The 16180-nt window shown below is 35.5% G+C and overlaps 1 protein-coding gene across 2 annotated transcripts in view; it reads left to right on the top strand.

Moving 5' to 3' along the window:
• Nucleotides 1-16180, top strand: part of PTH2R (parathyroid hormone 2 receptor) — a 168952-nt gene that overhangs the window by 44738 nt on the left and 108034 nt on the right. The gene's annotated exons all lie outside the window — the stretch shown is intronic.

Raw genomic sequence — 16180 nt, forward strand, 5'->3', positions numbered from 1 at the left:
CTGATACTATCTAAACTGAATACTACTGTTTTCGGCTTTCGTGTGACCAGTTTAAATTTCAGTTATCCTAAATGTGCAATATTTTCAAAGTGCCATAGTCATAACCACATAAATTCACACTTAAAAGGGATTTCTAGGAAATAAGTGCCCTGCTAAGTTTGGGCTTTACTTAAAATGATTAGAATGCTTCATGTAGATTAATTTTGGTGGAAAATAAAACAATTCATGTGCTCTGAAATTCATGCTCTGAAATTCCATTAGTTAACTAAAGACTAAGTGCATTCTGGGTATTATTAATTTCTGCAAATGTCAGTTGCTGATTTTATGATCTCAAGTATGAGAGGAGAAATCATGAAATACTTTTGTGATTTCAAGTATTTATGAAAAATGGCCTGGTTTATTTATTTTTTAGAGTACCCAGTTAATGGCGAATATATTCTTAGCTAATACATACACTTAAAAAATTATAGCATATTGACAGAACACCAAAGGGAATTCATCCAAGCTTACATAGGATAAATGTTTAGTATTCAGCAGACATTGGATCACATATCAAAACAGACTATATAGACCAGTGCTCCTCAGTTGTTTTAAGGATCCTGTGGTTTTTGGTTAGTAAAGATGGTGTTATTGTCTCAATAAATGGTTTAAAACCCAGGTATTCATACATCAGGAGTCATTATAGAGCCCAGCAGTATATTTTCCTTTTAATTCCTAAAATCAGATGATCACATGCTAACAAGAAACACTTGTTTAATACTTTCTTTACCTCATCAGTGGATCCTCCTGGCAACAGAGTTTGAGATGGCATTAGGGGTGCAGGATGCAGAAGGGGTATTGGGGGAGGGAATAATGCCTGTGAAAGATGAAATGGTGAGGAAGCAGGATTGGATAACAAGGAAATTTGACAAAGTTTTGGCCTACTCAATGGAGAGAACTGCGGCAAAAATTATCCCTTATAGGAGTCTCATTCTACAAAAAAAAGGGTCAAGTCTTAGCATTCCTCCCTCTGAAAAGGGTGAGCTCTACTGACTTTCCAATACGATGATTCAGAATCTACTGGACAATTGGAAACATCTTACTGGGTGGGGAAAATGATGATTATCAGTATTTATTTACTTGTTAAGTGCAAAATACTGTGTTAAGTACTTTATTCTCTCATTTAATGCTCATAGTAACTTTATGAAATAGGCACTGTAAAAAAGCAGTGGATTAAGTGTATTCAAATGAGCACGGATAAGATTGTAAAAATAGGATATGCCACAGAAACAAGGGAATATATGTCATGATAGCACTTATGTATATTAAGACACAAAATGGTAATATATAATGTGAAAACATATTCAGATAAGATTATGTGTGTACTTTATCTCACATAAATGCTTAAATATGGGAGGTAGAGAAGTAAGAATGGGGTATGAACCAATAAATAATTGATTGAAATAATTGGGTATGAATCAATAAATCAAGTGGGCCTACACTGTATCCTAACATGCTTTATTTGGAAATTGTGGTGATAATAGAGGGAACTATCAACAAACCATTCCCAGTAGATTGAAAAATGAGGACAGTCTTAGGATATCAGAGGACCATCTGACCTTGGCAAAATCAAACTGAAACTTTACTGCTGGTTATTTCTATATTGTGCTCATTGCCACAAGCAGTAGTTAAAGATCTGCTAGCTGGTTTGTTCTTTTTCTTTCTTGTTGAATGACAGGACTGTTTCCATCGGTATTCTACTTATAAGGAAGCCTTGCATCCCTGAGTGTTTTGGCTTCTTGGTGGCGGCATTAATTATAGGCACTCTCGTTAGCCCTAGTAGTCCAGAAGCAGTGAAATTGAAGGAACCTGGATGTCACTTTTTCTTGGCAATGCACAGAGATTAGGTTTTATTTCCCCTTAATTTCCTAAATTCTTTGTAAATAAAAATAGAACATTGTCAATGTTCATGCATTTCATTTATCTCCCTGTCTTCCTGACAGAATCTTTGTTTCTGTCATCTTCTAGAATGTTCATGCATTTCATTTATCTTCCTGTCTTCCTGACAGAATCTTTGGTTCTGTCATCTTCTAGAACCCAACCATGTCCTTTCTTTCTCCTCTGTTTCATTGTTTTCTTTTCTCTGGGTTATTCTTTTAATTTTTTAACAGCTAGGTGACTTTAGGCAGTTCATCTCATCTTTTTGCATCTCCATTGGCTCCACTGTAAAATGGAACTTATTCATAGAATAAGCATAATGACATTTACTCACAGAACATGAGTATTCAAAAATATACAAATAAGCAAAAGCCTTAAAATGTCTGACAATGAGATATCAGCTCTTTCCCTTTTTTAAATTAGCAAATTAGTTGAGCCCTTTCTAATGAAATGATTATTAGATTGAGATTACTTCTAAACATGAGTGGGAACCACTAAAAGATTCTAAGTGGGGTGTTTGTGTGTTAGAATTTTGCAAGGCTGTTTCCTCTTGTATTCTTTATGGCTTTTTCAGAACACAACTTCTTTCTGATAGCAGTTGCACATTTTATCATAGTACTGATAGTTATTATAATATTACATTTATTAATATGATCACTTGATTGATATCCATCTCTCTCTTTGAAAATGTCATTCTGAAGACAGAACAGCTAATCAGAAGGTGGCTGCCGCAGTCCTGGTAATCACTCGTGTATCCTTGTAGAAGTTGAGATGAAAGGAAGTAGATGAATCTAAGAGAGATTTAAATGGTAAATTCAGCTGGAGAAGAGGAGGTTAGGGTAGGTTCAATGAGATATTTTTAGATAAGCTGAGCGTATATTTAATAGATAGTTAGGTATTGGGTTATGGAGTTTAAGGAAAGATAAGATCTTTTTTTTTTTTTTTTTTTTGTGGTTTTTGGCTGGAGCTGGGTTTGAACCCGCCACCTCTGGCATATGGGACCGGCGCCCTACTCCTTGAGCCACAGGCGCCACCGGGAAAGATAAGATCTTAAAGAAAAACTCTTTAGTATCATCTCTGTGTAGAGAATATCTGACATTACATGTGTGAAAACTGTTCTCAATGAGAACATAATGGGATTAAAAGAGCTTGCTGACATCATCAGGGAGATGCAAATGAGGTATCGCCTAACTCCAGGGAGATTGGCTCTTATCAAAAAAATCTCAAACCAATACATGCTGGTGTGGATGCAGAAAGGGACACTCATATGCTGTTAGGGGGACTGCAAACTAGGACAACTGCTATGGAAAGCAGTAAGGAGATACTCAAAGAACTCATAGTAGACCTTCCATTTGATCCAACAATCCCACTCCTGGGTATTTACTGAAAGGAAAAAAGGACATTTTATAAAAAAGACATTTGTGCTTGAATGTTTATAGCAGCACAATTTACACTTGTGAAGAGGTAGAAACAACCCAAGTGCTCATCAGTACATGAGTGGATGAATAAAATGTGGTATATGTATATCATGGAGTACTACTCAGCCATAAAAAATGATCTAATGTCTTTTGTAACAACCCGGATGGAACTGGAGATCATTCTTCTAAGGGAAGTATCATAAACACCACCATTGTACTCAATACTAAAGTGAAACCAGTTGATGAATACTTATGTGCACATCCAGAAGTAAAAGTCAATGGGAATCAAGCAAGTAGGTGGGGGTAAAGGGGCTGAGTTAATTCACACCTAACTGGCACAATGCACACATCCTGCATGAAGGACACACTTCTAACCACGGCTTAAAACATACAAAAGCAAATTATGTAACCAAAATATGTGTACACCTGCTATATCCTGAAATAAAAAAAAATTAAAAACAGCTTGCCAATTTGTTTTAAAAAGAGTTTGCAGATTTTACCCCTATAAAATCACTGCTGGATTGTAAACTCACAGAGAAAGGGACTATATATATTAAACTATTTGGAACTCTCTTTGACAATTAGCTTAGTGTCTTGTTTCTAATCATTTATTCCAGTTTTAATTTTAAAAAGGTCACTGTATTCTGATAGGAGGGGCAGGGGTGAGTACAAATGATGCCCCTGAACCTGCCTCTGGCAATAGAGATGTACAGAGGGGTGCGTGCAGCTGGTAAAGCATGTCCTAAGGGAATTTGGTGTCTCTAGAGCTTTCTCTTCTCAGTAACTGGCAAACAGGCTAAATTCTGAGTTTATTATCAGTTATCCTATTAGCTGATGGAATTTAGACTCTCAGAGTAAATCGTAGCTTTCTGGGGTAAAAGGGAAGTATACAAAATGGTTAAAATTATGCACTTCGATTTCAGTACTGAACTTGGAGTCTATGTTTCCTCCATTCTGTTACTTAACATCTCAAAAACCTTATTTCTTCATTTGAAAGATGGAGATGATCTAATACCAAATTCGTTGTGTTAGTGTGTGGATTACATGAAGACTCAGAAGCATTTAATGTAGTGCCAGTCAGAGTTTGCTTACTGAAAGTATTAGCCACCATCGTTGTTGTATTTTCCTAATCATTGTCATCATCATTATGATAATTTTTATCATATTTTGAATTAGTTTTTATTAGCATAGAGAACCTCTATTATTTTTATTAAAAGCTACCAAGTTTATTACTGAATAGTAATAATTTTCTGCACTATCTGTACTTTTTAATCATATTTTTGTATTAGCTGAATTCTCAGTATAACATTGAACAGTAATAATTATTATGGACATCTTGTTTCTTGCTTCAATCGGATTTATTTTAAAGATTTGTCATTAAGTATGATATTTGCTCTAGTTTTTAAATAGGTATTATGTCATTGCTAATTTTATGTTGTCAAATGTAACGCTAGTATAGAAGTTGTGAATTATGTTAGAACATTTATGATTTTTTTTCAAAGTCAGAAATAATGTGTTATTTCTTTTAAAATAGGTAATAACAGATATATTGATCTTGCCACAAATATTGGACTGTTTAATCATTTTCCCACAATATATGGTATCTAGATAATGCCAAATAAATGTTGGAATTTGCATGATCATAGGTAAAAGGGCTATCATATATTGCTACATCAATTGGAAAATAAGCAAAATACTCTTGTTAATGATAAGACACAGATTGATAACAAATTAACATATGCAGCAAAACGAAAAAGTTGCTTTAACTTTCTTGCCAAAATTTTAGGTGATGAGATTAGATTATATGTGTAAGCAAAATCTCTGAAGGTAGACTTCTGCTTCTCCTTTAGGAAACCATTTATTCAAATTGCAAATTAGCTGAAATTTCCTAAATAAGAATAATTTATAATAATTGTCATTTTCCTTACTTATATAATTAGGCTACCTCTCTTTCCTATGTGACAACGTTTTTGTTTTCTTTAAAATAATTTTCTGAAAGCAAAGATTGTTTGACAGTGCATTTAAACCAATTTCACGGGCATGAGATTGTCTAAGCTTGCATGTCCTTCTGCCTACCCTGCTAGAGAAAATGCTTTCAGGAAGGCTCTCATGCATATGTAATGAGTAACAAAGTGGAATTCTCTTCTCAACATATATTTTGGCATAGCTCTTATTTCCTAGAGAAGAAAGTTTGTAACACAATGTCCACAAGCTTTTTGTAGCAGAACTTAAGCACAATTTTTATGTTGATTAATTAGGTTTAGAGATCTCTAAAAGCTGTAAGAAACTTGAAATAGACTTATGGGACTTTCCTGAAGCTTCAGAAATGTCTTTTATTTTTTATTTTATTTTTTAAATTAAATCATAGCTGTATATATTAATGCAATCATGGGGTACAACGTGCTGATTTTATATACAATCTGAATATTTTCATCAAACTAGTTAACATAGTCAAACTAGTTAACATAGCCTTCACAGCATTTTCTTAGTGATTATGTTAAGACATTTATATTCTACATTTAGTAAATTTCACATGTACCCTTGCAAGACGGACGGTAGGTGTGGTCCCACCAATTACCCTCCCTCCACCCATCCTTCCCCCTACCCCTCCCTCTCTGCTTTCTCCATAAATGGATTAATAAATTGTGGTGTATGTACACCATGGAATATTATGCAGCCTTAAAGAAAGATGGAGACTTTACCTCTTTCATGTTTACATGGATGGAGCTGGAACGTATTTTTCTTAGCAAAGTATCTCAAGAATGGAAGAAAGAGTATCCAATGTACTCAGCCCTACTATGAAACCAATTTATAGCTTTCATATGAAACCTACAACCCAATTATAGCCCAGAAATGTCTTTTAAAACCAATCCTAAAGACTCAGCATTCTGCTGCAGCTGCACTGGCCACCATGGCAAGTTGTCATGGATTCTCCATGGGATGAGCTGGCCCTATCCTTCTCCTCAGCATCCATGTGCACCTGTGTTGACATCACCCACTATCTAATGTCTGTGATGGCTCTAAAGCATCAGGAGGGAGCAGTGGGACAAAATAATCTTAATTCAGTCTGGTCTTATACTCCACTGCTTTGGTGGATAAATTTAATCCTGTACACTGCATCCAGAGTCTCCAGTGAGGTTTCTTACAAGCCACACTAATAAACTGGCATTTTCAGTCTGGTACATTAAATATTTTTGCCTGTCAGACCTAGTTTTTTCAGGGCTATTCATTACAAAAATTTTTTTTTTTTTTTAGGAAAGGCTATTCATTTTTATCTGTTCAACTCCTGGATACAGCAATGGAGGAAGTGACCAAAAACTTGGAGAATAGTGCAGGTGATACCATTATCACAAATTTTGAGAGGTTGATGAAAGGAGATTGAAAACTAGAAGGTTGTAAATAGCCAAAGATGTCCTACCTTTTTGAGGAAACTCTGCTGGGGTCAGTTATCTTTGCTTTCCAGAACATCAAGCATCTGGCAATATCAAAGCAAAATCTTATGTTCCTTTATACCATCTTTATTGTGGCCTCAAAGGTAACCATGATGATTATCCAGACTTTTATGACTTTTGCTGTTTTGAAATCGTTTTAATAATTTTGGTTTTTTAATTCATACACTTATTTAATTTATTTTAAATTTGAAAATAATATGAGGATACGTGCGACTGGGTTACATTGTTTGCATTTATAAGGTAAAGTTCCCGTTGTGCGGTATACCTGTACATTGTTCCTTTTGGGTGGGAACTTGCTCAATCCTCTCCCCCTCCTCCCTCTTCTTTAATTTGAGTTTTTCTTTCAAGTGACCAGGTAGGTGTTAATCTACTAGTTTCAAGTTAGCATTGAGTACATGCAATGTTTGTTTTTCTTTCTTTTCTTTTTCTTTCTTTCTTTTTTTTTTGAGACAGAGTCTCACTTTGCCACTCTAGGTAGAATGCCATGGCATCATGCTTGATTTTCCATTCCTGTGATACATCATATGATACACTACTTAGGAGAATGTTCTCCAAATCAATCCATATTGTTACAAAAGATACACCATCTCCATCTTTTGTCTGGCTGAATAGTATCCCATGATTCCATGGCATACACATACAACTGTTCATTAATGTATTCCTATGTTGAAAGGGGTTTGGGTTGTTTCTACATTGTTGCAAGTGTGAACTTGGCTGCTATAAACATTCGAATGCAAATTCCTTTATGATAAAATGACTTTTTCTGTTTTGTGTAGACGCCTAGTAATGGAATTACTAGGAATTAAAGGTCTACTTTTAGTTCATTGAGGATTCTCCATGCTTCTTCCATAAAGGCCATACTAATTTGCAGTCCCACTAACAGTGCATGATGTTCCCTTCTCTCCACATCCACACCAGCAGTTGTTGCTTTGAGACCTTGTGATGCAGGTCATTCTCACTGGAGTTAGGTGATATCTCAAAGTTGATTTTAATTTATTTTATTATTTTTTTAGACAGAGTTTCATTCTATTACCCTGGGTAGAGTGCTGTGGTGTCATAGCTCACAGCAACCTCAAACTCTTGGGCTCAAATGATCCTCTTGCCTTAGCCTCACAAGGAGCTGGGACTACAGGCATCTGCCAGAATGCCCGGCTCAAAGTGGTTTTGATTTGCATTTCTCTGATAATTAAAGATGATCAGCATTTCTTCATTTGTTTATTAGCTATTCACAAAAAAAGATTCTGTTCATGACTTTTGCCCAGTTTTGAGGGGGTTGTTGCTCTTTTTTTGTTCATTTGGTTGACTTCACTTTTGCTTTTTTTGAGGGTACATTGAGTCAGATGCTGTTTGGTTGGCAACAGCAGTGTTCATCAGGTAAAAAGAAAAGTGAAGCCAAATCATCTTACAATGGCAATGGGTCATTGTTCTCCAAAGCTGATGATACTTCGGAGAAGGTTAGAAAGAAGCATACTAAGAAGACTGGATAAATGGAGTTAATGAGCACTAGAAGGCAAAAAGAAAATGTTTTTTCTTATCTACCTGTCAGATTGTGGTAATATTGCTATGTAAATGATGTGAAATAAAGATTCTGTATAAGGAATGAAGGTAACAAAAAAGAGAGAGAGAGAGATTGATTCTTTCTGTTTCTGGGAGACTACCTCTTTGTAGATTTTAGTTTATGAGTGTTAGGAGCATATCATGTGAATTTGTCTGATATAAAAGATTCTGTTGTGATCATTTGAATAGTTTTATGTCAAAATAGAAGAAAGCTATATTTTTATAAATGTTAGAAAAAGTAAACCTATTATTGCAAAATAACAAAAATTTAAAACTTTTAAAAAAGATTAGGCATTTTTATTCATTTTTTTATTGGAATGTATTTGAGCTTTTTAGTTCAACAGAATTAAATTTTTACTTTGCATTAATCATTATAATTGCTAGGTATGGAAAATAATTTCTATTTAATTTTGAACACTAAGAAAAGTAAACTTTTCCTAAAACACTTTATGTTATAAATGAAAATCAATTGCTAGTTTATATTTCAGATGTAAACAATATGTTTTTTGCCTATATTAAATAGAAAATACTTGAAATTTTAATTTTATTTCTACTAGTACTTTTCATTGAAAACCAAGAATCAGCATGAGTCTCAATCTGAATTCTTTCTCATGTCCTTGTTTTAAAAACTAATGTTTTTTTCCCCAAAAGAAAATCAAGAGTGCAATTTTTATTTTTTTGTGACAGAGTCTCACTATGTTGCCCTAGGTAGAGTGCTGTGGCATCATAGCTCACAGCAACCTCAAACTGTTGGGCTTATGCAGTTCTTCTGCCTTAGCTTCCCAAGTAGCTGGGACTTTAGGTGCCCGCCACAATTTTTCTGTTGCAGTTGTCATTGTTGCTTAGCTGGCCCAGGCTGGGTTTGAACCTACCAGCCTCGGTATATGTGGCTGGGGCCATAACCACTGTGCTACGGGCACTGAGCTGAGAGTGCAATTTTTAATAAATTATTAATCCCATGTTTTGTTTCATAATTTTCATTTCAGTATCTTAGCTTATTTTTTTCTGTATCCTAAAAACACATTTGTTTTAAATGTAGGAGAAATTATTCTCAGTGGTTTCCATGTTATTCTTTCTTTTTTTTTCATGTTATTCTTTCTAATCTTAGTTTATCTGAATACATTGATAGTAGGTAACTTAATGATTAAAAAAAGGTATTAACATAATTTTAAAAATTCTCTTATGTTTTCTTTCTTTCTACTGGATACTTTCTTATTTTCTAGTTGAATTTCTCTTACTAGTTTGCTTATGGTTATATTTTAGTTTACACGACTCACTTGGAAATTCTAGGGCCCTACCCGCCACCTGGGCCATACGAGTGCTTCTCCTTAGTGGGTAAGCTTGTCACAGGTCCCCAAACAACACTGCAGCTTGTTTCTTCCTGCAAGTGCCACCTGCCAGGTCAATTTGTGCCACCTTTTACGGCATTTACTGATGCCACCATACAGGATGTGGTTGATTCTTATCCACAAGCACCACCTACTATCTCTGAAATTAAACTGGCAATACAATTTGTATTTGTACTGTTAAGAAGACCAGAGGGCTGGACAAAGAGGAAGGATTTGAAAGATCTCCATCCTCCTTCATCAGAGAGAGACAGGGAATATATCTACACTTATAGCTCACTACTGCTATAGCCTACAAGCAATCAGAAACTGAAAAAACCACCACACTAATGATATTTATAACCAAGACATCCATCCAGAGTCTCAATCATCATTGTAGCACCCTAAAGCAAAACCAAAGGTCCAACAGAGGAAAGTCTAACAATTACATTTGCAAACTCATCCTAGAAAAAGTGCTGCATACCTCTTTGCTGAATATCACTATGGTCACTTTTGAAGTACTGCTGTTGGGAAGCTATGCACTGATGCTGGCACCTAGTGCACCCTTCAAAACAATTTTGGAATTCTTTCTCTGGAATGGTTATGAAAGCTGTTGTCATATTACTCTGATGTCCTAAATGTGATCAGAATGTTTTCCTTTCGATATTTCCTTTATATTTGGGTAAAGAAAATATGTCATTGGAGGCCAGATCACGTGATCAGGGAGGGTATTCCAATACAGTTATTTGTTTACTGGCTAAAAAATCCCTCATGGATAGTGTCATGTGAGCTGGTGCATTGCTGTGACACAAGAGCCATGAGTTATTTGCTAATATTTTTAGTTAAGATTTTACTTTTTCTCTAATAATGTTTTCTTGATCTACTATGCTTCTGATATTGATGCATGCTTCAATGAATTTTTGCAATGTTTTCATCATTCCTGCTTGTTATTGGCTGCCCTGATCTCTTTTCATCAGTAATGCTTTCTTTTCCCTCAGAGAAAACATTTAATACATTTTTCCACTGCCATTTTCTTCATGGAATTAACCCCATAAACTTGGACTAACATGTCCTTGATTTTACTTCCACTTTTGCCATGTTTAACAAGAAATTTATGAATGCTTGTGTGTTGCTCTAATTCAAGCTGTGACATTCTCACGTGACACACAAAAACATGCAACAACTATAGTAAATGTCACTCAGTAAGACATCACCACATGTCAACATGAATACAACAGTGAGACACCAATATACTAAGGTTATGAAGCCTTCCTGAGTTGTTTGTACAGTGCTGCCAAATTATGTGCACACTGGCAAGTTTGTGAACTAATAATTGTCCAGGCCTTATATGCTACAGACACTCCTTTACAAGTGTGTGTGTGTGGGAAGCCCCATCTAAAAAGAAGAAAATCCCAAAATAAGAATCACAGCTGCCCCAGAGTAGAAGTACAAAAAATCAGAGCTAAAGAACATCCCCCAAAGGGAACACAGACTCTTTAGCAATGGATACTAACTAAGATGAAAATATTGAAATGACAGATAAAGAATTCCAAATATGGATAGGAGGGAAGCTCAGTGAAATTAAAGAGAAAATGGAAAATCAACTGAAAGAAATCAGAAAAACAATTCAGTAAAGATTTAAACTTAAGACATGAAACTATAAAAGTACTAGAAGAGAGTGCAGGGAAAACCCTTGAAAAAATCGGTCTGGGTGAGTATTTTATGAGGAGGACCCCCCGGGCAATTGAAGCAGCTTCAAAAATACACTACTGGGACCTGATAAAACTAAAAAGCTTCTGCACAGCCAAGAACACAGTAAGTAAAGCAAGCAAACAGCCCTCAGAATGGCAGAAGATATTTGCAGATTATGTCTCCGACAAAGGTTTAATAACCAGAATCCACAGAGAACTCAAACTTATAGGCAAGAAAAGAACAAGTGATCCCATCGTAGGCTGGGCAAGGGACTTGAAGAGAAACTTCTCTGAAGAAGACAGGTGCATGGCCTACAGACATATGAAAAAATGCTCATCATTCTTAATCATCAGAGGAATGCAAATCAAAACTACTTTGAGATATCATCTAACTCAAGTAAGATTAGTCCATATCACAAAATCCCAAGACCAGAGATGTTGGCATGGATGTGGAGAAAAGTGAACACTTCTACACTGCTGGTGGAAATGCAAATTAATACATTTGACATATTTTCATCACACTGGTTAACATAGTCTTTCTGGCATTTTCTTAGTTACTGTGTTAAGACATTTATATTGTACATTTACTGAGTTTCACATGTACCCTTATAAGATGCACCATAGGTGTAATCCCACCAATCACCCTCCCTCCACCCATCCTTCCTCTCCTTCCCCTTCCTCTCCCCCTTCCCCATATTGTTAGCTTATAACTGGGTTATAGCTTTCATATGAAAGCCATAAATTAGTTTCATAGTAGGGCTGAATACATTGGATACTTTTTCTTCCATCCTTGAGATATTTTTATAATTTTGAAATGTTCTTCCATCTTGGTAATATACTTGCCTTGAAGTTTACTTAATCACAGGAACTTTCTTATGTTTAGAGTATGCAAAGCATATGCCTCTTTCTACCCTTTTAATTTCAACATGTGTGTAAATGTTATCTTTATATGTTTATCAATATCTTTATATATATTTTTAAATTATTAAATCATAGCTGTGTACATTAATATGATCATGGGGCATCATACACTGGGAAGGGAGGGAGGGAGTAGAATGGGCAGAGCAAGGGTGATTGGTGAGATTACACCTGTGCAGCTTCAAAGCCTCCAGCCAACTGCTGTACTGGGGAGGGTGGCTATACAACATACTATGCTGCAGAAATATTAAAGTGACAGGATCTCACACTTTGTGCTCAGAGCCCAGAAAAATCAGCCATAATTGAAACCCTCATAACTGTCTCCCTTTGTCTAGACTTTGTTCCCTATTCATATTAATATTTCTAATCTATTAACAATTAATAATTAAGTATTAGTTTCAAACTTATAAAATCATTATTACTAGCAATGCAAGCACATCAAGATATGACTCCTTCCTTAAGTCTTCCCACATGCACCCTTCAGTTCAGTCTAGCCAATCTTTGGTAAAGTAGTCAACTAATTTTCCCTTAAAACTCAGAGCCATGTTGAGTATTACACCAAAGGATGTCTTCATTTTTTTCTTGTAAAATATCCTACCACAAGCACCACATTGAGTATTTGTTAGTGGAGTCACCTTCTTTCTTTTTCCCACTGAAGATACATTTGTCACAATCATAATTTCACCCATAATATCATCTGAGAAAAAGAGCTGGAAATACTCAAATTCAGTTTCTGGCTGAGCACTTTGATGGAGGGTGAATCCCCTGCTGTGTGACAGGGATGAGAACTTTATAAGATCACCATTGCCATCATGATAAGACTCCCTGTTAATTGTTGCAGCTCGCTTATTATTGTCACTCTTCATCACTAGCTTCAGATTCACTGGAACTAATATCAATGCGTATAGAAGATGCTTACTTTCATCACTAATTCTCCTCTGACCTCACTGTCCTCAAAAATCCACATTGCAGCATCATTGTCACTTACATGCCTTCTCCCTGCCATTTTCTTCCAAGTACAACCATGAAAATACAACACATGATTACCCGTTCACATAAAAACACAAGGCCTGCTGAGAAACAGAAAGAATACAACCTGCATTATCAGTTGGGTGGAGTCCTTACTACATGAGAAAATGGATCAGATAGGCTTCTAATGGTGGAGCAGGCAAACAAACACAACCAAAAAAACATGTCAGATATATTCTGACATTGGAGAACAGGAAAATCATTCTGTCTGACATTGTCTGACATAGGATTGGAAGGGACTAGGGCACCATTTTCTGTCTTCTTAAACAGAACAAGTACTAATATAGAATTTTGTATCCTGCAAACCTACGTTTATCATATTATGGAGAAATAAAGACTCCTCCAGATAAACAAACACTGAAGAAATTGTCAAGACCAGACCTGCCCTGCAGGAAATACTCAGAACTGCCCTATTCAGGGATTAGCACAATGGACACCCACCAGCATCAAACCACCCAAAAACTAAAGCTCAGAGCTCATATAAAATAATAGCACAAGAGGAAAATAAAGCAATTGTCCAGTAGGATGAACTGAACAGCATCAGCATCAAAAAAGTATTGCCCAACAGGATGAACTGAATAGCATCCCACATATCAATTCTGACAATTAATGTGAATGATTTGAATGCCCCACTTAAGATACTAGGCTGGCTAAATGGATGAAAAAATACAACCCAAGTATCTGTTGTCTCCAGGAAACATATCTAACCCACAAGGACTCATACAGACTCAAGGTGAAGGGCTAGAAACAATTTTTTTTAATTAAATCATAGCTGTGTACATTGATATAATCATGGGGCATCATTCACTAGCTTCACAGACCGTTTACCAAGTTTCACATATACCCTTGTAAGATGCACCGCTGGTGAAACAAAATTTTTATATGAAAACTAATTACCTTCCTATGAAAATGCTCGGTTCTAATGAGAATTGTCTTAAGTATTCAATAATAACTAGCTAACCAATAACAAGCAGAGAAATCAAATGGTAGTTCATTTGAATGAAGAATGATGGCATTTAATCTGATTTGTTATTGGTAAAATAAAAAAACAAGAAAAGGTACTAAATGATTTTAGATTTTCCTGCTTTATTTTGTGGTTTAAAAGTCTAGTCATAACATTAAAACTCTCTGACATAATTTCTTCTATGAAAACCATGAACTTATTACCTGTATTTTTGGATTGTTCAGAACCTATTACCTATAGTTTTGGATGGTTTTTACTTACATTTAAGTTAAAAGTTAATTTTTTAAAATAAATTATAGAAATATAGAAAGCCTTTACTTGTTTTTTATTTTTTATTTATTTATTTTTATTTATTTATTTATTTTATTTATTTATTTTTTTTATTGTTGGGGATTCATTAAGGGTACAATATGCCAGGTTACACTGATCCTTTACTTGTTTTTTAAAACAAAGATTGAGAGTGAGGAACTTTTTAATTATGAGAGAAAAACATGTTTAATAATTGCAGTCGACATGATGAGTAACAGGATAGCAGTCTGAGCATGTCACTGTGGGACTGCACGGTATAAATAGAGTGTGCCTTGTGGGGCTAAGAGTCAGGTAAGGTTGTCTATAGCTAAGGAACCTTGAATAGAATCTTTAAGATAATTGGTATAAATTAATATTAAAACAACTTTTTTTTTTTTTGTAGAGACAGAGTCTCACTTTATGGCCCTCCGTAGAGTGCCGTGGCCTCACACAGCTCACAGCAACCTCCAACTCCTGGGCTTAAGCGATTCTCCTGCCTCAGCCTCCTGAGTAACTGGGACTACAGGCGCCTGCCACAACGCCTGGCTATTTTTTTTTGGTTGCAGTTTGGCCGGGGCTGGGTTTGAACCCGCCACCCTCGGTATATGGGGCCGGCGCCTTACCGACTAAGCCACAGGCGCCGCCCAACAATTTTTTTTTATTGGTGGGGATTTAGTGAAGGTACAAAGAACCAGGTTACACTGATTACATTTGTTAGGTAAAGTCCTGATAATGAGGATCTTTTGATAGCCTGGAATGCTAAGAAGTTTATTTTTAATGCTGTGACAGGAAGACTTAAATATTTAAGAGTTCTGTATTATATTTGATACTTTTCTAGTTAAAAACTTTTAAAAATTAACAAATTATTAATTACCGATTATATTTGAAGTTTGGGTTTAACTATAGTTGAAATGACAGGAATCTTTACATTTGTATTAAAAATGAATTTATTAAAATAAGTTATTTAGCACCCCCCCCAAAAAAAAGAGAGAGAGAGAAAGACACTGAATACTTCTATTTCCCACCAGATTTGTAACATACTAGTAATGGCATTTTGTGTGCAAACATATTGAATTTTTTTTCCCCGCTTATTATATTTGAGTTGTAAGTGCTGGAGAACTATATTGTACTTCCTGACCTACTGAAGTACTAAATTCATAGATATATCTATCTTTTTCCATGGTAGCTATAGATAATGTCTTGCCCCTTGTAAGTCTCAAACAATACTTGTAGAATAAATAATGCTCAGTAGTATTTACTGCTAAACCAGAGCAATCAGCATAGAATAAAGAATGCCTTGCTATAGGCTTTTCTGTGAACATAAGGAGGTATCCTGTGATTTAAATGCTTCTCCCCAGGTCTTCTCATTTTCAATTCATTAAGTTGTATTGTACTACTTAGTATTGTGCATTGTACTACTCAGTATTAAATTTATTGTGCATGTTCCTAGAGTGACTAAGATGTGGCCCTATCCTCCAAAGGAGTTCCAGGTTAGGGGAGCAGATGGATTACCCATAATGCAAAGATAAGCTCTTTGCCTCTCTTCTTAACTTCTTATTTCCCTTCCTGCAATAGCTGTAGACTTGATAATAGTAGCAAAAAATAATAGGTCACATTTATA

This window comes from Nycticebus coucang, chromosome 7, assembly GCF_027406575.1.
Source record: "Nycticebus coucang isolate mNycCou1 chromosome 7, mNycCou1.pri, whole genome shotgun sequence".
NCBI classification, from domain to species: domain Eukaryota; kingdom Metazoa; phylum Chordata; class Mammalia; order Primates; family Lorisidae; genus Nycticebus; species Nycticebus coucang.